This window comes from Anas platyrhynchos, chromosome 1, assembly GCF_047663525.1.
Source record: "Anas platyrhynchos isolate ZD024472 breed Pekin duck chromosome 1, IASCAAS_PekinDuck_T2T, whole genome shotgun sequence".
NCBI classification, from domain to species: domain Eukaryota; kingdom Metazoa; phylum Chordata; class Aves; order Anseriformes; family Anatidae; genus Anas; species Anas platyrhynchos.
Window position 1 is genome coordinate 74684650 of NC_092587.1, and position 20754 is coordinate 74705403.

General features: G+C 46.6%; 1 protein-coding gene across 17 annotated transcripts in view; it reads right to left on the reverse strand.

Moving 5' to 3' along the window:
- Nucleotides 1-15819, reverse strand: part of PPFIBP1 (PPFIA binding protein 1) — a 120563-nt gene extending 104744 nt beyond the window's left edge. For 16 of the 17 annotated variants that reach the window (XM_027450036.3, XM_038173515.2, XM_072041872.1 and 13 more), the window contains exon 1: nt 15680-15819. The gene's annotated coding sequence lies outside the window, so the exon portion shown is untranslated. Of the gene's footprint in view, nt 1-15326; nt 15576-15679 lie in introns of those variants that run through there. The other variant, XM_038173507.2, reaches the window with a different exon arrangement.
- Between the last annotated feature and the right edge of the window lie 4935 nt (nt 15820-20754).

Below are 20754 nucleotides of genomic sequence, written 5' to 3' on the forward strand. Positions count from 1 at the left end.
AGCATTTGGAAATGATATATACACATATACACAGCTATACACACACGTGTTTTATAATACACACAGCCTGGGGAGCATCATTTGATGTATTATTGATAGGCAGACACTTCTGAAATGAGACAGACTTTGAACAGCAGTACAGCAGGAGGGCAGCATGCAGGGAAGGAAAGTGGCAGAACAAAAAGCACTAAACTGCTGCAGGACTTGATATACACACTGATTAGCAGAGAGCTTGTCTACATTGAAAAATTAATTCAAGCAGTGCCTGTAGCTTGACCCTGCATCTTTAATTGAAGCGTGGCACTTTTAATTTGAGTCAGAGGGAGACACAGGCAACAGTTTGACAATGCGTGTTTCAGCAACACCTAGCAGCAGCACAAGCAGCCAGTGCTCAGGTAAATCCTAAATTCTGTGAGTTTACCCCGCTGTTTTCCTCTGCCATGCACACAAATATGCAGGAACAACACCCTTGTACCCTATGGACAAATTCAGAGAGCAGCTGAACTTTTTATAATATAGACCCCTTTATATGTATTTACATACATTTACTTTAATATTTCAGTGCTGTATCTATATATACACATATATAAGAAGCACAGTGCTCTGTGTAAATACACACCCCACAGAGATCATTCAGACCCTGTGGTGTCCTGGCAAGCACAGGCACTGCTATCCAGAGCACTGCTCTCTTTTCACAGGAGGCCCAAGTTCACTTGAGCTCGGTTAATGTGTGAGGGGTCTGCTCTGCCAGGACCACCTCTTCCCACAAATACTTCTCTTCAGCCACTTGACACAGGAAGTGTGGCAAGAGTGTTATTTTGAGCACTCATGACTTTGCAGGAGCCAGTATTGAGCTCAACGCACGTAGGCAAGGCTCAATTACAAAGGACATTGGAGGGTGGAAAAGTGATTGAGTTGCTGGTCCCATGGAATAGGAGGAGGTGGTAATCACAGAATAGCTTGGGTTTGAAGAGACCCTAAAGACCACCTGGTTCCATCCCACTGCCCCCAGCAGGGACACCTCCCACCAGACCAGGCTGCCCAAAGCCCCATCCAGCCTGGCCTTGAACACCTGCAGGTATGGGGCATCCACAGCTTCTCTGGGCAGCCTGTGCCAGTGCCTCACCACCCTCTGAGTGAAGAGTTTCTTCCTAATGTCTAATCTAAACCTACCCTCTTTTAGTTTAAAGCCATTCCCCTTGGCCTACCACTACACTCTGTGAAAGAGTCCCTCCCCAGCTCTCCTGTAGGCCCCCTTTAAGTACTGGAAGCCTGTCTATAGCAAGGACCCTGAATCAGGATTCCTGAAGTTGGAATCCAGCCAGGAAGCCAAAATAATAGCCCTTATGCTCACACCACTGAATCTTGACTGTTCACAAGCTGTCTGGAATACATTTTTATATTAATTTAAAAGACAATGCACCCCACTCCCACCACTAGAGAAGATACTAATTTGATGCTTTCTCCATTCTTGCTTTGACTGTTTTCCATTATGCAGATCCCTACCAACTAAATGCTTTCTTCAAAATAGACAAGTTTTATAGGATTGATTTTTTGTGTGTATTTTTATACTTCCTCCCTGACGTCACCAGAAACCTTTAAGTATTGCACATGTATACATATGGAAATTCTGCTTCTACCTGGATTACGTGTCTACAGTGTTTCTTTGAATCATCTAGCTCCGTGTCTTATGCAGGAAATTAAATTAACACAAAGATCGTAAGAGCTTCACTTTGCAAAACTAGACTGGCACTCTGCATTACAGTAGGTGGTTGACTGAGCATCTTGAGACAAGATCTTGTACAAAAGCCTTGTCCAAAAATTCAACACCGCTATTTACTACCCCAGCAATGCAGTTGGTGAACGGAAAACAACCACAAGAACACAGCCAAACAGCCACTCCTCCTGCTCACAGGCTCAGTTGATTCGCAGTCCTAAAATCTGCAGGTCTCTGGTACCAGCTAACATAATCCAATGCAGCGAGGGCTCTGCACACCACTCTGTTCCCCATCTTGGAGGAGTTCAGGATCCAAAAGAGGAGAGATGGACGAAAGAAGGAAAGAAAAAGAGTGCAGCAACGTACCTGAGCCCTAGAGCCACAAGCAGAGCTCAGCCTGGCCTTGTCCACCCCAACAGCTGCTCAGTCCCCCAGCACAAGCAACTTTTGTGCTAAAGCTATGGCACAATGCGTATTCCAAACAAATATTCCTTAAGGGGAGGAAGCAGAAAAAGAAAGATGAAACAAGCAAGACTCTGGGTACAGCTACTTCTGCTGCTAAGTTTGTGGCTTTAGCCTATTTTTAGGCAAGTTGTCTTTGCAGATGCCAAAATAACACATACACATATACATAACCCCCTACACACATACACAGCTGGACGGGAATCATAACGCAGCCTGCATCCATCACAGATGTGAGTTACGAGAGGAAGTCTCAAGAAGCAGCCTCCTCTCTGGAAATCCAGCCACAAGCAGTTAATATGCTCATCTGCTGAGCAGGCAGCAAAGGGGAGGAGGGACCCACAAGTACAGGGGACACAGCAAGTTCCTTCCTCGCCATCAGCAGCGTTTCCTCTGTACTTTACTCCTAAGCAACATGCTTGGAAAATCAATGCCTGATTCCCGCTGTGTAATACAGAATTGGTCCTTTCCTCAAACACAGGTGCAATGGGCACAGAGGATCAGAGCTCACAGTCAGAAACTGCCTCTCCCCAGCCCCACAGAGGGGTCGCATGCCTGTTGGCACCCACCAGACCCAGACGATCTCCTCGCAGGCAGAGGCGGCGGCCAGATGGTGATAGTGCCACATTCACTGCCACGTTCACACCCGCAGACAAGCCATGCTGAGCTCCCGTGCTGACCTGCAGTTTGAAACCCTTCCACAGCACGCCTACCTCCCCATTCCCAGCCCCCAGGGCCACTCCCACAAGGTGGTGCTGGGAACCCTCTGAGCGCCACGCTGCTCTCTTTAAGCCCAGAAGCACACCAGTCCATCACTCGCCTCCATCAGTGTTTGAGACCAGCACCAGGCCCAGAGTGTATGCATTTTTGTAGGCTTGTCACTTTCTGCAAGGCATAAACGCTCACTGGGAGAAATATGCCTAATCCAAAGACGCAAGCCAGCAAAGCTTCACGTCCCCGTGGGTGACCTGGACTCCATCCAGTGAAAATACTCCTGGCCTCCGAGGCTGTCCTCCCTGCGGGGAAGTCCACCACACCTTCATGCCAGTGCTGGGAAAAGGGGTCAGGGACAGAGCCAGCTCCCCCAGCAGCAAGCTTTCCTGCTTCTGTGGCCAGTGCCAGGCTCCCTGTTGCCAGCCTGGACACCAACCAACCCTCAGCATGCCCCAAGCACTGCAAGAAGCTCTGCAGCAACAATGAGGCAGCCTCCTCATGCCCACTCGAAGACTGACCCAACCAGATTGTCTCCCTCTGGTCTCCATACCCCTAGGACACATTCTTATTGCTGTCAAGCACGTGGAGTGAGCACACGTACCTGTATGATAAACAAAATGCCATCAGGCAGGCTAACCAGCTCCAGGTCAACCCATGGCATTCAACCTGCCCTCTTCCATTCTTGCAGGGAGGAGCACATGAGCCCACAACCACAAATTCATGTAGAACAGGCCCATGCTTTGTTCAGCTCCCTTACTTCATCTTCAGCACTGCTGTGCCCACAGTCCTCTCCCATAAATCCGTTCAAGGAGCCTTCGCTTCTCACAAACGCCCACACAGTGAGCTTGGAGCACTGGTTTGTCTCAAAATTTCTTCGAGCCTAATACAGGCATGGCCAACTTCTGGAGAAGGATTCACTTTTTGTTCTTCATAGTCTTAAAGCTATGCAACATGCTGAATCTGTGCTACAATCTCCTGTTTACTGTGGAAGGCGTAACAGTTTAATTTGGATTAATCTCATGTATGGCTTCTATCAGGCTCCAGAGAACCTCTGGCTGCCCTCGCATGTCTGTGTAAACATTGATGAGATCCAGGCAGGAGGCTGTGGAGATGGGAGACAAAGTTCCTGCCTCGAGGCTTTGTAGTGCAAGCTAGACAAGCAGGATTAAAGACAGGACTCTGCACTTACCAGGGGATTCCACGGTGAGTGACAGGTCATGCAGCAGGGCACAGCTGCAGGTAGGGAGCCCGTCCTCCAGCAGGGATGTGATCAGGGGTCACATACACATCGGCTGTCAAGGACCCCCCTCCTCTCATTGTTGCTAGGAGTGGCAAACAGGACAGGAGGCACTGGGTCTGGCCAGATCACACAGCACTGAAAGCTTACAAGACAGAGAGCTGCCACACCTGGGAAGGCGAGGGGCAGCTGGCGAGATGAACACACCCGATACAAAACCCCAGAGCCTGGAGGGACCTCTTCTGTTGTTTTTACGTCAGTCATTAATTCAGCCAAATGCCTCGGTCTCCTTACAATAGCAAGTATCATCAGGGGATAGGACTTCACCCCACTTTTTAAGGTAAGGCATGACAGGATTTTTCATCGCATGTGACAACGAAGCCAGGCCTAAATCCCCACAGCCATAAAAAGAAATTTTGTAAGAGAAAGCATTACCTGCAGCGTCACAGCCAAATTCCAACTTAGTACCGCCAGTCCAGCTGGATGCGCTGTCCTAAATGACCAGGACGCCAATCCTAAACTATTGCCACATGTTTGTAACTTCCCTACCCGCTCAGTCTCTCCCTTCCAGAAGTGCTGCAATAAATCATTGTATCAAGGCAAGTCCCTACAGAAACATTATCTTGTCCCAACTACATGTACTTCTGCATTTACAGATGCCTGACAGTAAGATTAGCCTTGCCTAACTACAGCAGACCTCACTCTGCACCCTGTTATTTTTGTGCCATGCCCTGAAGTGACCAGAGCAGCATAGGGCACAACTACATGCACAGGACGACCTCACATATGCTTTGACAACTGCATTTTCATGCCAGCGCTGTATTTCACTAGGAGCAAAGTGACTTTTCAGGACAGTGCAGGACAGCACATCAAACATCTTTTCTTCACAAAACAAAACAGGCCCAGGCATTTATTGTGAGACACTCAAACATAGACTCGCCACAATTTTTGCTCATTGTGTCTCCGTGGTGTTTTTACTGATGAATGAATGAATTATCATTTACATCAAAGGCAAGGTTTCCAGTTGGAAATTGTTTACTTTCTTCTCAATCGAAGAAGCTCTGGCAAACTCATCCAAGATACAGATTATGTACAAACCAGCCAGCAAGTGCTTGCACGCTGTGAGCTGTTGAAACAGGAATAATTCAATCTTTTTGTAGTCTTACCCTAGCTAATTTGCCACAAGCTGTCTCTTTTCAGATGCTACATGAATCTCTTTTCAGATGCTACATGAAACACGAGGGAAAAGAAAGCTGGATTTAGCTGGTGAACTTACAGTCAGTTCATCTACCAAGAGCTCAGGTCAGGTAGTTTTCTATTTAAAACAACTCATTTTTTCAGCCTCACAAGGTTAAAAGAACAAAAATTTTTTCCAGTAACCAAACACTGAACAAGTGTGCAACAATTACTTAACTAATGCAAATGATTTTCAGTCTGCATGCAAGGAATATATGGGATAATTGTAGGGCACTCTCTTCCATTAGCATTTTGCAAGTACTTTTTAGGTAGCCATGGAGACATTACAGCCTTTTACTTCTCGCTGTCATAACTAGACAGCTATTGATTTATTTGTAAAAATTCCCTGAAAGAGAACAGAGAAAGAGGGAGTTTTACACACCACAAGATCTGAGTGCAAGAAGCTGAAGACTCAGAAGGATTTTAGATAGAGACAGCAGCATGGAGGCTTCTTGCAGAAAGTAGCCCTGAACTCCAGGTACTGCTTTAGCACTTTTTCCAAGACAGAAGGAAAAAACATCCACTACTACATAACATGCACACAACAGAGGGACAGCCTCCCAGCCTGGTCCAAAAGGAGTAACATCTCTAGCTCTACTTGCCACCACCCTGTACAAAAGGAGGCAATCTCCAAGGGCCTGCTGTGTTTTTGCTCTGACAAAAAGCTCTCCAGAGATGTGATAGGACTCCATCCTTGCAATGCTGCCACCATCAGCAGGGCAAACATGGTTCCAGCTTCCAACCTCACTTTCAATGCTCTTTGTAATGCCTGATAACACACACCAAAGGGAATGAAGAAGGAAGGGGATGTTAAGTTTGGGAATGTTCAGAACTGCTTTTACTATGGAAAGTTTCTGTTTACTGAACCAACACAGGCAATCACCACACAGGGCTAGAAGACATCCCCTCTCCTCCCAGTCAGCATATGTGGATGCCTCACCCCTGGCAGGCATTGCAGGTGATCAGTCCCTCCTCTCTATGGGAAAGCCTTTTGACAAATGTCTCGCCCAACTTCTCTGCACATCACCCTCCTTTCCCTCTGCAGCTCCAGAGTTTCTGTAAGCAAAACAAATGCTGGTCATTAGCAGCCATTTCTATCATGATGCCCAAAACAATTCCAAAAGAAATGCCATTTGCCATATAGACATCTTTATGATCAAGTACTTCTGCATATGTGGATTTAACAGTGCGTGTCGTGATGAGTGATTCTGAAAGCCAAACAAGCAACCTGGAAAAGACTGCATCACACAGATAAGAACGTGCAAGTAATTACAGATTCAGGTCCCACTCAGATACTCTTAGTAATAAGAACAATGTATCAGGCTCATAACAGATTTTTCCTTTTGGATAAAACAGAGAGGAAAGCCTATTCCACCAAAATATTTTTCTTATATTCACCTTAGACACAGTTACAACAATGGAGCCCAAACCTGCAAGATTATCTTCCCCACCAAGCTGCAGGAAGTTTACCAGCACCACCCTGAAAATAAATCACAATGCTCTTATCTCCACATTACATTTTAAGCCTCACAGCTGTTCACGAAAAGGATGCTCTCTAGCAGTGCTGCAAACAGAGGGACAGCCAGCCAGATGCTGCTGCAGAAGCATGTCCATGGATGTTACTACTCCTGGCACATAACACTCAATTGCGTCATCGATACTGCTTCGTTAATTCCTGTGAAGGCCTGGAAGGGGGAAAGGATTCATCATCCATGGGAAGCTTGCTGAGAAACATCATCACAACCTTTGGGGCATATGGGTGCTGCCGCCGTGGGTGGAAGCACAGGGTCTCGTGAGCATCACGGCACTTTCACCATTCTCGGCAGTGATCGGACCAGCCCACACTAAAAACACACAGCCACACCTATGCTGTGTACACCTGCAAGGCCAGGGAGTGTAAGGGGGGCACATCTGCGTCCCCAGCAAGGGTGGTGAGAACAGATGCACTCACATGGTGTCCAAATTCCTGCTTGTGCTGTGGGTCCTGCAGACACCCCTGAAAACAAGTTTCTATACCAGCACTGTCAGAGGTTGCAGTGATCCTACCCAGCACTGCATGGGAAGTACATGTAGAACACCAACAGGACATGTCAGGAAACCTCTGAGAGGACACTTTTGGTTGAAACCTGTTAATAACAGGTTTCATACCCAAAGGAAGGGGTAGACAAATGTAAGCCACTATATGCTCTTTTGTGGTTTTTGTCCTCTCCAAAAAACAGAAAAGAATCCCAGCCTAAGACAATAAATTCTCTTTCACTGAAATAAGAAAAACAAGTTCTTAGACCCAAGCTTAGCCAAGATACATAAATATGCATTTCTGAACTTTCCCCTGATGTTTCCTTTAAAAACGTAAATTAAAAGTGCTGTCACACATTAAATGAACTTTGGTTACATAAAAAAAAAGCTGAATGGTTCTAAGATCCAACTGACAAGCCTTTTCAGATCCCTGCTCTAAACCAAAACCAACTTCCCACAGATTTAAATTAAGAGTAAAAAAAAAAAAAAAAAAAGCCTCCTTTGTTTAATGCTGTTTTGGAAGCAGGATAGAAGGCACTACAAAGCTAGCACCCAAACCATCAGGAGGCACCTAGCTCCCATGTGCCTTTCCCAGAGATTAGCTGGTCAACACACCCACCTCGTCCTGAGGCAGACCTTGCCCCACTGTGTGCACAGCAATGGACAGGAACTGGGGAGAAAACATGAAGGGACCCCTTGCAGCACAGAGAGGTTCTCAGGAGGTATGCTATCCAAAGCGACTGGCAGCTTTGGGTAGCATGCAACAGAGACCTTGCATACATCATCTTGGGAGGATTAAGTTTTTGTCTTGTTCTTATAAAAGGACCCCAATGTACCACCCCTTCCACCCAATGAGCAAAAGCCTATCAGAGGTGCTTTCACTATAGGAAGGAGAGCAAAAAGGCTCCAGCTGAGCAGCAGAGGGAGCAGAGCCATTCATTACGCCACCACCTCCCACCACAGCAGCCTGCCTGCCAGCATGTACATTTGGATGTGGAATCCAGCTCTTCCCAGCACCGGGATTGCTCCTGGCCCCCACACAGCCACCACTTCCCCAGCATGGCCCCATCCATGCCCTTGCCTCCATCTGCACCCTGTTCTCTGCAGCTCTCAGAGAAAACACACTCTGCCCACTTCTCTGGGATGGATACAAATAAACCAGTGTTACATTTAAGCTAGGTGGTAGAGAAGACCCTTTGAATCTACCAGAAAGCCTTACACAGCAAGGTACAACAGCAGTCACATGCCTAGTATCTATTAATATCCTTCTACACTCTAATTGCAGAGATAATATCCTTCTACACTCTAACTGCAGAGATCCCAATTAGCTACATGCTCCCTCTCCTTGCCAACACTTCATCTCTGCAGGACTTTTTCATGACTTGAGTACCTGACCCAAGGCTAAGGGAAAACAGATTCTAGCAGTGTCCATGCAGCAAAGGCAATTTTCACAAACCCACATCGTCTGCACCCTTGTTGAGCTGGACAGAACCCATGACCACTGCTACAGCCATGCGGGACAATAACTATGTTCAGAAACACAGCAACAGCTCAACACTTTTGTACAATGAAGATACTTTTTGTCACCTGCCGGTTGAGACAGATGTTAATAATTTGCATCATGCTCTGCACAACCTTAATTTGGTCCTACACACACCTTCACATGCCCATCTCATGACTTCTGAAAACAGAGACCAGCCTCCAAGGGCCTGCACATTGTTGTTCTCCCCATACTTACACTCCCTGTGATTTAGGCCACTTAAAATAGCTCACCTGCTTCAAGAATGCTTATACCTTTGAGGCTGGATTTCTCCCTGAACCTATAGCTACAGCTAATGTGTACGTATACTTTAGAGAGAAAATATCAAGTCAAGACTTCAGGAGAACACCTACCTAGACTTTCTGGACAACTCTAGATCCTTTGAATGGCATTGAAGTTCACTGAACATCTGGGGTTCTGCTCAGTTCAACAGCTGCCTTGCCAAAAGCCTTTCAGTGTCATATAGCACACCAAGTAAACCCAGCACATCCTCAAAGTCAGTGACTGACTGCAGGAACCTCAGATCAACTGCTGGGTGTGCAGCAAGCATGCTGCCCCTGCCCTTTCCCTTAGGGGTCACCAGGAAAGCAGGAGTCAGCAATAAACCACAAGCCACAGAAACTACTGCGATGAACTGAACACAGCCAGCCCAAGCCATGGCTCTCCCTTGAAGCATGAACATGATCAAACCTTAACTGTACCTCTCTGCTGTAGAGAGAGAAACTGGTTACAGAGTTCTGCTTCGAGGGACAAACACCAATAGAACAGCTTCTGATTCACTCCCTGAATTCCTCTCCTTGGACAAAAGAAAAAATACACCGTTATTTTTAAGGACCTTCTATTTAAATTCAGAACTTGCTGTGAGATGTCCTATTCCTCACACTAAGCCAGTCATTCAGCCCATGGATCTCCGACCACATAACCACAAGCGAATCAGGTTCACAGGGCCATGTTCACCATGCAGCACAGGGATAGCAATGTGTAAAGCTGTCACAGGATCACAAGTCACCACCCTTCCTCAGGAAGTGATCCTGCTGCTAATTTGATAAGTGTGTGTTCCTGATTCTGTCAGTCATAAAAGATCACTGCAAGGGGATTATTTGAAAATGAGGAGATGGAGGCTGGCCTGTTCAGCAGCTTGCTTGTTTTTACCACATGAAAGCTATGTTCTGTTACCAGCTAAAGTTTGGGAATGTTGTATCTCCCTTCAGAACCACTGCAGTCTTATGAATTATTTGGGGTCATCTCCTACTTTCATATTTTAAATACACACTACACTCTTCCCCTAGATTTTTGTTTCAGAATTGATCAACTCGAAAACAGGCATGTAAGACCATATTATCATCATAATTTCCACTTATTTTTTTCTTGCTGCATTACAGATGTGGCAAAAGTTGTTCTCCCACATCTGCCACATTTGGACTTATGAGAAAACTTTAAAAATCAGATAACCACTAGCATAAATCAGCACACTTTAAATCAAAGACATAATTATAGGGCTGTCTTTAACAGTGCAAAGATTCACCAGTTCAGATGCTGTAATAGCTGGCTCAAGTCTCTGCCTTAAGTTCTCCACTAACATTTAAGAAAAAAAGCTTTCAAAGATAGATGCAAGTACAAACCAAATTTTGGACCACTGCACTCTATCTTGGAATCCTTATGCTCACAGATGGCATTCAATGGGATTTTATTCATTCAAGAGTTGTAGCACTGAGCCTACCAGAAGTGTGACTGCCATCAAGATGCACGCACATGGCTGCTTAAAGTCGGACTTTTTGTTATTTCTGTCTTTCTTCTGGCACGTTGAACCAAAGACTCCTTAAATGGCCTCTGGCCCTGGCTCTTTGGCACAACCAGTATGGCTTAATGAGGCAGAGCAACAGCGAGCAGCCTTACCTTAACAGAGAGTGGGACACCAGCCTGATGCCAGACAGGTTATCCAATCTCCCTTGCCTAAGTAATCTCACATGTTTTGGCTTTTGCATCTCCCAGCAGTTTTAGCAAGATTCATACTTGTTCTTCTCTTTCATCAAAAGCATGGTCCATCTGTAGTCTACACCAGGGGCTGTTCCTCGTGGCCCTAATACAACATGCAGGAAAAGATACAGCATGCAAGCAATGAGGGCAAGATTTAGCAGCACTCCCCCCACAGAGCACCTCTTGTGGAGACAGTGCTGGTAAAACTTTAGCTCTCATGGCCTGAAGGGACAAAGCAGTCGAAAGCAAGACAGTGCAGGACTCCCACCCAGGGGAAAAACTGCTGGGGTTTGCCAGGCTGGACTGCACAGCCCAAGCCCTTCCACATTCTCCACCTGCCTTCTCTGTTACAGATGAAGGTGGCTAAGGAGAGCACAGGGAGAAGGAAGAATACAGCTATGGCTGGTTTCAAGACCTGTATCTAAATATATTTCCACTGAGGAAAGAAATCAGCTCTTTACATAATTGGTTTATCTTGGCCTTGTGACAGAAACAGAAGCAGAGCAGTTATAAAAAGCATAAAGCTTTAAAACACCACATTTTCCTCATGTACAACGTAAGTCACAGAGGGACAAAATGCTCTGGAAGTTAAAGGTATCAGGAAATCGCATATGCCCATAGCAAGGGCAATGCATACAATGGGAAAGCAACTGAAAATCCAGTGTGATAACTTAATTATTGATGGAAAATTCAATTCTTTACACATAACGAAAGTTATGATCTTGGGAGCAAAGCCTGTTAGAAAAATAACAGACAGCCAGTCTTCTCTCCCTGAGCTGGACCAAAACACAAGCCAACTGGGGAGACATGGGTAGAAAAAGAGAGAGGGAAAACTGATGCATCGCTGCCTGCATCTTGCTGTGTGTTCATGGCTGAACACCCTTGCTAGGGCACTCAGAGCAAGGAGAGAGCCGCGGCAAAGACCCCACCAGAAAGGCGCCAAGATAGGTGTTACAGCTCAGTGTACCCATCTGTTGAGCTCTCAGTCACCTGAAGTTAGAGATGCAACAGTTGCTGATAACAACCCTGTGGCAAGAGAAAAATCATGCTCCAAAAGGACCAAGCTTTGATCCTGGATTGGGTGCTGACTTCTCAAGAACCAGGAGATGTAATCTCTCGGAAGTAACACGCTGCCTTTCCTATGACAGGCTACAAAGATTAGTGTACATAAAACCACTGTCTTCAAAGCACTATCTGAACAGTGAACATCATTGATTTCTGAGATCCTCCACTCATAGATAACCTGTTCAGCAGTGATCCCTCCAGCAATATCACTCACTGTCCTACCAAGGCACACGGCAGGCTGATGCCCTCGTTGCGCTGCAGCCAGAACAGTCAGCACACATGCAAAGACTGGCACAGGAGGAGAACAAGATACGGTATTTCTGTTAAGGAGACACCACAACATGCAACCTGGGCTCTGGGCACACAAACGGATATACAGCAGGGCAAGGCAGGGTGTGAATTCATAGTACATGATGAATAAATGTTAAGTGAGTGCCTGGGTATAGACACCAGCAGAAAACATAAGACAAGGCAATGTAGTTTACCTCTCTTGGACTGCATCCAAGAGCAGAGTCGCTAATGAGATGACTAATGGGATCTCACAATGACAAATGGGGGGAACACCACTCAGCCTAAGTATAGGACAGTACTAAGTGGTTTTATTTATTAAGGTATTGTTTTTATTTATTCTTAATACACAGCTGTACACAGAAGCTGCACACAAGAAGAGCAAACACAACAACACCTGCCTGCCAAAGCAAGGCCATACAGAAATAGGCCAGAACATAATTGCAGATCTTTAAAGAAGCAACAAAACTTGAGCTTTGCTTTGCAGCCAGAAAATAACAAAGGTACAGATGGATGAGAAGCAGCCACCTCAGGCACAGCAACTTAACCTGCACATTGCCATTTAGGAACTGAGGCACAAGTCACCAGTACCTTAACAAAAGGCGTGGAGATTGTCAGCAGTGGGACAGGGGCTTCACCAAACTCTAACACCACAGAAATTTTCAGGATGCTCCACTGTCTCCCTGAATCCTGTCAGATATTTGGGCTATTTCATTTTCTACCAAAAACTACACCAAACCAACAGACTCGCCAGGAGTGAGCATTTACTTTCTTGCACTCCTTTTACCCCTTCATTGGGGCCAAGGACACATTTTGGACAGTCATATCAGACCCGTGACACAGGCACCCCTCTCTCTCTGTGCTCCCTCACCACCACAGACAACACACAATTTGAAGCACCACAAAGGAAATTAGTAACTCTAACGGGTCTGCAGCAGCACTATCTTGTCCTCAGTAAGCCAGAGGTACATTTTGATACCATCAGATCACTGTTAAGAAAGTAAGCAAGCCGCCTTTGTTCCACACCTCTTACTTCAGAGGAGTAAGTCTCTCCTCATTGAAACTGTCTTGATTCCTTGATGCAGTGTAAGACATAAAAACCACAGACACCCTACTCTGGCAGATTTAAGACAAAACCTCCTGCAGCACATGGGACCATGCACATCAGCACACAGCGTTTCCTCTCCTCAGACCAGCCTGACACAACTGGTGATCAGAGAGCAGATGTCCTCCTCATCACCGGCAAGCGATGGGACCACGCTGGCAGTACCAGATGAGAACGAGCCTCAGCGTCCTGGGAATGGCTGTAATTTCAGGAACGCCAACAGTTATCCTCATAGGCACAGCTCACAAGTGAAGTCTCCCAATACACCTCCAGAGATCTTTTAATCAGAACCCCATTACTTCCCACAACACGTTTTATACTGCAACAGACAGCACAGCCCAAAGCAGGAACATGACTTGCATCTATGTAGGAACAGAAGATGGCATTCAGCAGAGCCTTCTGCCCCATGTGACATCCCTGACCTCAAGGCACTCTACCCTGCACGGAAGCAGAAACGTTACTCACAAATTTCTCCACAGCACCGATCTACTGTGGACACATGTGCAGAGGACAGAACAGCTCAAACAGTCTTCAGCTGATCTGCTAAACCTAGAATTGAGCCAGCACACAGGATGAAAACCCAGGGCAAAACTCACCGAAGCTGCAGAGGTGCCCGAATCTGGCATGATATATTTTGACTTGGGCTCTTGACAGAGTTACAACAGCTGTTGAATATCTAACAGCACCTTGCTCAAAAGCAGCAGTGCCTCTGAATAAGAGCAATGCTGCTGGAGAGAGAAACAGCTCTCACAGGCCCAGCTCTGCAGCCAGGTAAACACATGCAGCTGACACTGCCTTCAGGGAGAGAAACAGTGGCCTCATACTCCAGGCATGGCAACATTGATCTTTAAGAGCCACGCAGCACGCACTGAGTCAGTCTCTCACTTGCACACCAAACAATTCCCCCTGCTTCAAGGAGCTGATCTACAGCTTTTCAAGAAATTACACTAAATCCTATTGTCAAAACTCTCCTAGGATGGCTTCCACCCAAACTGTGGAGCGCTGCAGCTCCTCACTTCCTACCAACACAAAAAAGTCTCTCTAGACCAAAATGCTTGCCATGTTTGGAACCAAAACTTAAAACAGATTTCAGTTTTCCTAGTTTCTGGGATGCCCCTACAACCTGTCTGCAGCGCTGCCTTGTGAATCTCATCAGTTTTACTGAAATCCGTATTCACGTTTTTATTGTAACGGCAAGCCACTTTTGTCCTTGACAAACATAAATCCTCAAGCCACGGCTGCTACCTTTAATAGAAGCAATAAATCTGGATTTGGCACACTGAAACATCTTGCTGTCAGATACTCGATAATGTAAGCACAAAGAATATTCTCACTCCAAGTGACCCATTTTTGCTGCTTAGTTTTTGGAACTCTCATTGCTCAATCGTGCTGCCATTTCAATACATGCCAGAGCTCACACATTTTGCTGCTGGTAGTATCTGAGCTTGGGCTGAAATAAACAGAACCAGCAGAGTCTGAATGCTCCAGACACAGCCGAGTGCACGTCCCAAACACTTCATCTGCGTTTGTCCCAAATCATCTGCACTGCACTTCCACAGGAGAGCACAAGCATGATGTTATACTGCAGAAAAGCGCTTAACAGCATGGCTTATTTCTTCCCGTGGAAACAGCTGTATAGGTACAAAGCACCTTTTCACTGCTACAGCTGCACCTCAGCCAGGGCGTGAGCTAGCACAGCTATTTCAGCTCACCCAAGTCCCAGAACTAAAAGAAACAGACCTAGAAAAAATAATTATAGGATGTAAGAACCCCAGGCCTTAAATCAAAACACATTTGCTCGTGCAGGATATGACTCCCAGCCAAATTTTCACAGCACTCCTAACTACAGCGTCCCACCACAGCCCGCACCGATGAAAGCAGAGGCTTCCGCTCCCCCAAACCTCCCTAAACTCTACTCCGGGAACGAAAACCAGCTCCAGGGCGCTCACCAGGGCCGACTCCAGCTCACCTCTAGCCGGGCTGCGGCGGGGTCACGCTCCCTCGCCCGGCCCGGGGGCGGCAGCCCAGAGGGAAGGCAGCCGGGCTCCTCCGCCCAAGCCAGGCCAGGGCCGCGGTCCAGCGGCTCCAGGGGGCCCCGTTGGGCCGGGGTTAGGCGGCAGAGACCCCCTGCGGGGACGGCAGCAGGCGGCGGGGACCCCCTGCGGGGACGGGAGCCGTCTAGCCCTGGGGACACCCGGCCAGGCGACGGCCCCGGGCTCGGCGCCCGCACGGCGGCGGGACGGGACGGGGCAGCCGCGCTGGGCTACGCCGGCTTCGTTCTGAGCCTTGGGAGCCCCCCGCAGGAGCCAGGCTCCCCCTTACCTGCGCCCGAAGCCGCGCCGGGCACTCCCAGGCCGGCCGCACCTCTGTCTGCCGCCTGCTCCGGGCTGCCCCGCCTGGCACACGGCGGCCAGGACCCAGCGGGGCCGCGCCGCGCCGGGCCCTCGCCTCGCTCCCCGCCCCGGGGCTGGGCCTCCCCGACGGGGCGGGCGGCAGCGCCGGGCCGGGCTGGGGCCCTGATTGGGCCCCACCGCAGTCACTCGGCCGGCGGGGAAGGAGGGAGCGGCGCTGACCGCCCCCACCGCCGCCCCTCAGCCACAGCCCCTAGGTACTGGGAGACTCTCTCCGGCTTCCTCCCGCCGCCTTCGCGCTTCGGCTGCCGGCTCTTGCTCTCTACCGCCGGGCTGACATATTCTCCCGCATCCCTCGGACGGCTCCCGGGGAGCCCCAAGGGTGTCGGTCGTGACACCCAGCTCCATTGGCCAGAGAGAAGACACCGGCCCTACGCGCCTGGCGGCCAGGTCAACCCGCAGAGCACGGGTTCGGGATTCACGACGCCAGATTTCTTTATTCCCGGAGCTCTTCCTCCCGTCCCCTCCTCCACCGGACGGGTTAGACAAAGCGCTTAACTTAATCGTTTTGGATGTGGAAAAGTGTTTTGGTTGTGCATCATTTCTGACTGTAGCTGCTAAAGAAAATGTGAAATTTTCTATTCAGAACCACATGGAAAGTAAACATTTTGAGTTCTACCCGATTTGGAGCATGACATTCACTGTTCAAGCACAGTTTACAGAGAGGAAAAACTGATGCAAAACACCTTTTTTTTTCTGGCAGGTTACCAGTCTGTGGAGTTGGCCACAAAGCTGGAGTACATCACAGATTCAAGAGGGGTCAAGTCTTAGGCTGCAAGAAAAGAAGAAAAAGCAGCCACACAGTTACTAATCCCTGGTCTTCCTTTGTATCTGTTAGTTCTTCCATCTCAAAACTTCGGTGGCTAACTACAGTTTTTGACATTGCTGTATCACATTCTACAGCTGGTCTTTTTGCCCATTTTCTCAAACCTTCATTGAAACCATCAGTGTTACTGTTTTGCTCTGCACCTTGCTGTTGGCTACATACTTGTGCCGGACTCCTGGGTCCAGCTCTCCATGTTTTGTCCCTCTGAAGATGGCTGGTGTTCACTTGCACCATAGCAAGCTGTTGAAACAACTGTTGATCTCCATGCTTGTCAGTCAGTCTTCTGGGTCAACTATTCATTTCTGGTAACTCCTCTTTTTTTTTTTTTTTTTTTTTTTTCTTTCTCTCTTTTTTTTTTTTTAACACTTTAATTCAGAAAGTGAGGGTTCTTACTAAAGTAATTCAGAAGAGCTTCATTAGGATGGCATACAAGTGAGATTCATCTGAAAGCAAATCTGAGCTGACAGAATGTTTCAAACAACTGTTTGCATCAAAGAAAGTATCTTTGCAGGTTAAGACACATCTCTGATAAGACTTTCTAGCATGCTTATCTCTCATCTCCCAAAATAGTTTAGCCTTTTTTGCTTGAGGCTGGTTTGCAAGAAAAGGTTGATTTTCTCTACCTTTGTGAAAATGTGGTATCTGAGAATACAAGCATCTCAGAAGTCCCTCCTGTGAAGGCTGTGGGAGGTCATGACAAATCAGTGTTTTCTAACATTTTTCATTGCTTGAGCAGGTAAAGGGAAAGATCTTTTCCCTCACTTACTGTGGTTGCAAATCAATAAATAGTGTTAAGCCCAGTATTTCAAAAGCTGCAGAGGCATTTTGAAGGTACAACAGATACTGACTTACACTGCCTTTTGAATGCAGTGCTATGAGTCTTATGCATTGACAGCATTGTAGAGCGAGGGACATGGGTTCACATGTAAGCTGCTCCAGCACTGCCTGACCATCCAACTGGGCATCACTCTGTCCCCTCATCAGGTTGCCAGTCTCACAGGAACCACCCAGTTGGGTTGGGTTGCTCTGAATGAGTGAAAAAATTACTTTTTCAGTTGGATCAGGCCCCCAACATCCCTGCTGCAAAGCAGGCATTTGGAGTGTAGGGGCAGGGGCACAAGCAGGACCGTACCATCCACCAGCAGCAACTGCAAAAGCAGATTAAACCCATTGCAAAACAGCCATTAATGGCACTCTTATTAAATCTGTGGCGTATCTACTCTGTGTTTCTGCTTCAACTTTCCTCCTGAATGATAAACATTTTTGTTGTTTTTTAAAAATTTTTAAAATTTTAAAGTTTAAATTTTTAAAATTTAAAGTTTTTAATGTGGTTATCCTTGCAACACTCACAGGCATCACTATCTCATTTTACAGTTTAAGTGACTCATGCTGGTTAATTGTGAGTGTTGATGACTTCTAGTGATCCACGTTTCAGTTTTGCTCTCACCTGGAAGTCTTCAGCAGCACAATAGTCATTAGCCCCATATCTCCATATCAGTGCTTCCTCATGGGCAGAGCTCCTAAATACAACAACAGTCCATGTACACTGTAGCCAATTCTATTTCATTTTATTTAAAAATTCAGCAGCTTTCCGGGGCCCAGAAGTCTTACGTTTAGACCTAAACCACTTCCTAAAACACAACAGCTAGAAGAGCTGAGGGATCTTCTTCCACATGGGTGATGATTTCACACCTAGGCTATGCATGTGCTTTCATTTCAGGAGAGCTTAAAAAGCAGTTTCGGTGAGTCGCTCCCTCTGTTCACAGATGAGTGTTAACCCTGAAGCTGAGCCAGGGTGGGCTCGGGTCAGGTCTCTGCTTCTACATGGCCATGTCAGCCGGAGCTGTGATGGGATCAGGCCCATCAGTGGCAGAGCGGTGCCAGCAACAGCACCTTGTGCAGACGTGAGGATAAGCAGGGAGAACCGTCAAGGTAGCTTATTTCACTCAAGAAAGCTGGAAATTGCCCACTCAGCAAAAACTGTTTTACTGTTAGAATCTGCATCTATGTTGGGAATGTTTGCTTTCTGACCAGCTATCGTAGCTCTGCTGTCAGAGCTGTCCTGGCTTTCAGTTACCTTTAGTATCCTGGCTATTAAACACTTAACTATCACAGAGCTAATTGTCTGAGCCAAAACCTCAAGCTTATGTATGATATTATGTTCAGTCCTGGGACAAAGCAGTGTACAAACAGTTTCTAGCTGTCAAATCAATAATTTAACTTTCCTCCTTATGTTTAAATTCCTGTATAAACCCTTCCTAAAAAGGAGAGGAGGAGAGAAGGTTCAGTGCCAATAGCATTGACTTACTCCACAGCAGCCCTGGTACAAAATGCCCCCAGAACTGTACCCCCCTAAAACTATCAGACTTCTGACATTGGCTGTCCCATTGCTGCCTCTGCCTGCAGCTAGGCTTTTGAAAACGCTGTAAGAAAAGCCTCGCACACTGAACAGACTGCTGAACTCACAGAAGGGATGCTGCCTTGGCTCTGCTGGGCTGGCCAGAAAGACATGAAGACACGAATAAAGACATTTTTGTAGTTTAAATCTCCCAGAAGGAAGACCACTTAAGAAATGACCGATCTGCTCCTGTGTATGGGATTGTTTCAGTCATGGAATTGTGGCCATCACCAGACCACCAGACTATTGAGATAACTAGCTTTGCATATTTTACCTGGGAAGCTTGTACAGTTAGCCCCTGAAGTATTAGCAGGAAAAAGCAAAGTCTTTTTTTTTTTTTTTTTTTTCAACTGGGCACGAAAGCTTTCCATAAAACTTTACACATCTATGTGGGTGCAAAAGTAATTGGCTGCAGGAAAACTTCTTCAGCCTGAACACTGAGGAGAACATAAGAGAAGTGTCAGGCCATGTCTGAGAATTACAAAAAATAATAATGGGGAGAAGATGGTCATTCTATGTAGAACATGAGCAAGAGACAACCTCAGATGGTGGTTCAGATGGGCTTTGTCTTTCTGTTATTTTGGATGATAGCAATCATTAAAAACAGAAAAGGAAAAACCGCAGTTCTAAAGTACGTTTTATGTTCTTTAATTTCTGCTGGCCTACAAAACATTTTTTCTTTCCATGGAGGTCTCCTGCTGGCTCATGTAGCTATAGATGTAGCTTTACTGGGCTCAAGTACTCTTTGGGTTGATGCCCATGCAATTCTTGTAGCAATTCTCTCTTTCTGTATCAGAAGATAATTACTTACATTCAGTAACTGATTTCCAATATACCCAGTAAACATACTCACTCAATCAAGAAAAGTCAGAAGAACACTCCAAATAGTCAGAAGAACACTCCAAAGAACATATCCCTTTGGGTATTTGGAGTTTTTATCTTCAGACACAGGAAAAAACATTCCATAACAAAGTGGTGTGACAGTAGTCAAGAAAAACATAGAGGTAGCAGTGCTAACTTTTACTGGTAGACCTATTGGTGGAATGTGCCAAATAAACACCCCTCCACTTTAATACTACACACACACACACACACACACAGTTTGCACGATGCAACAACACCAGCAAGGCGAACACCTGAGTCCCTAAGTACTACACAATGTTATCAGGGAAAAGCAGGCATGGTGGACCCAGAAGGACACAATGAACAGCACTCTTTTCTCCCAGTGCCTACTGAAAGCCCTCCAAGAGATTCAACTTGTAACATTTGCCTAATCTGAGGAAGGCTTTTCTTCTAGGCAAGGGCAAGTCCATTCGTTGTACACTGTTGTTCACATCTGACCGCACCACTGCCCTTCAGCTATGCCTGGCTGGGGGTGACATCCTACACTTAAGCTTCTGTGCCCTGACCTTTAGGATAATTTTCACTATTCATTTCCTACTAATTCTGAACTCGTGATTATCCATTTTGCCTAGCACTGTTTGCATACAGATATTATTACCCATTAGTTCCTTTCATAATTACCTCCTCATTCCCATTCCCCAGGGAAATGCATGAATACAGCCACCTTATTTTTTTTTCTAAGTTTCCCAGGTACTCATCAAACACATCCTTTGGTCCAGTTTGTTCTCAGCATCAGCTTCTATATCACACCACTGGTGCTCCTGCATGTAGTCTTTTCATAGTTCTGCTAAAATCAGGCTTATAGCTATACCCCAAATCCTTTTAGCTGGGCTCTTCAGCAGATAAAGCACTAGTACAG